Raw genomic sequence first — 2,139 nt, 5'->3', positions numbered from 1 at the left:
AAGGTTCACTTAATTCATGGTACATAATTTATGGTTTCAAAAAGAAACCTGCAAAAAAAATATAGGTTAAATTAGGGCTGTAGTGATACAATAATCTCACGATACGATATGATACACGATATTCTGCTCACGATACGATATATATTGCGATATTCAGCAAACGATACAATTCAATATACTTTTCCGATTTTCTGAAAGATTTTAGAGGGACAGAGTGATTTTGGTGACATTCTGTAACTATTATAGCGTTGGATTGAATTAATTTAACTGAAAACTGATTAAAAGCACCAACTACACAATGCCTGGCTCTGGTTGGACCTGGACACAGACTTAAAGTCGACAGCTGGACAAAATGAATCAAAGAAGTGGTGAGAAAACATGTTTCTTTTAATTGAAACAGTACAAACTGTAGCTAATATGGATTTATAAAGTAAATAAAGTGCACCAAGTACCCTGCTCTGAATAGTTTGATACCTTTTAACTTTAACACTTAACATCTGAAGGAATCACTCTTAGCCTGATGACCTAATCACTCTCCTAGCGAAGCAAGCAGTGAGTGAGCAAGGCGACAGTTGGATGTTACGATATTTGCGGATGAAAATCGATTTTTTTTCTAGGAAAAAAATATCGATATATATCGCAAAATCGATACTATTACACAGCCCTATTTGAAATTAAAGAATGAGTATGAATTTAGAAAGGTTTATTTAAATAACTAAAAAAGTAAGGACAAAATTTTAAATAATTGTACTTTGCTTAAAGGGATTCATCTGTTGAGTAATTGTTGTGAGGAGTTAAAACTGTGTTTCTTTTTACTATTTACATTAAAATATACATCTAAAACAACAGAAAAAAATAAGGTAACGTTTGATTATCATAGTTTATTTTCGTTTATGATTTTGTCAGACAATTCGTTGGTGATCTTTACATATACAGTGAATAGTTATTTTGATTTTATTTTTTGTTATTGATTCATCAGGAGAGAAAAAACACCATTTTGTAATGCCCAACTAACATTAAGCACATACCTTGAAGCTAAAAAGCTTACTTTTAAAAGCCTTATACCTTTCTGCTGTGTTATTCTATGCAGATACTGCATGACAATATACAGAGGGATTGCCAAAACCATGTTTCCTTATTGCCTTTACAATTAAAAGCATGTTATTTGGCTTTGTAGGAGCCACAGTTGAAGGGTCAAAGCGGTCGGGAGCCTCAGGTTGCAGATCCTTTCACTAACCCAACAGGACATCCATGAGAATCCATCCACTTCCGCTGACAATCTGCTTCTTGTTTCTACTTGTACATAAACTATATTTTCCCTCTCGTGGTGCTGGTTATCTGGCTGTATCACGCAGGTTGTCATATGTATGAAACCATTTTTTTTCTCACGTAATGACACATAAATTATACTAGTAATGTAAAAAAAAAAAAAGCACTTCAGTCTCGTAAAACTTAATACCATTTAAATAGTTGGTTTATTTTAAACGCTTCCAATACAATACGGGGCAATCAGAACGCATGTAAATATGGTCATCAAAAATTGCATTTCAACAAGTGTTGACATTGATGCTAACCTGAGCGATAGAGGCTGTTACCGATGCTAGCTGGCTAACCAGCTAACTTCGACTTTTTGCTGCGTTTAATTCTCTTTAAAACCTTTCAATCGAAACCAAGGACTTACCGTTCCTTTGTATATGCAACAAAACGTCAAACAGTCCGACAGAAACACCAAAAACCTTTGACACCTCTCACAGAGCCTCATGCAAATTAACCACACACATTGACATCCTCCTTCTCCCTCCACCGACTAACTTCCGCGGGGTGAAAGGCTGCAAAACAGAGAAGGCGGGAAATATTCAGCGATTCTGACCAATTACAGAACAAGGAATTCTGAGTGACGTTTTCAATAGCCAATGATAAGCCGTTTCCCCCCCGTGCTGTAAAACTACAGTAAAAAGGGCAACTTTGAATTTGAATCGTAAATAAATAGCCAATTGAGAGGGACTACTTCGTGATACAACGTCAAAGAGGCGTTTCGGAAAAAAGGATGGTTATTGAAATTTATAAAAATGATTATTTACAAGAGTGAGAAGCTCTGCATAAGTTGCTTTCGCTTTTTTTTTTTTTTTTTTTTTTTTT

The 2,139-nt window shown here is 35.0% G+C and overlaps 1 protein-coding gene across 1 annotated transcript in view; it reads right to left on the bottom strand.

The window, feature by feature from the left end:
* The window catches only part of casp2 (caspase 2, apoptosis-related cysteine peptidase), a 14,706-nt gene extending 12,872 nt beyond the window's left edge, over positions 1 to 1,834 (bottom strand). Inside the window, exon 1 of the mRNA XM_015040781.1 lies at positions 1,682 to 1,834. The gene's annotated coding sequence lies outside the window, so the exon portion shown is untranslated. The remainder of the gene's footprint in view (positions 1 to 1,681) is intronic.
* Between the last annotated feature and the right edge of the window lie 305 nt (positions 1,835 to 2,139).

The sequence above is a fragment of the Poecilia latipinna genome, unplaced genomic scaffold (assembly GCF_001443285.1).
Source record: "Poecilia latipinna isolate Pla-1442-1.1 unplaced genomic scaffold, P_latipinna-1.0 Scaffold526, whole genome shotgun sequence".
Classification (NCBI taxonomy): Eukaryota; Metazoa; Chordata; class Actinopteri; order Cyprinodontiformes; family Poeciliidae; genus Poecilia; species Poecilia latipinna.
Note: the sequence above shows the minus strand (reverse complement) of the source record. Positions and strands in the feature narration are given on the sequence as shown.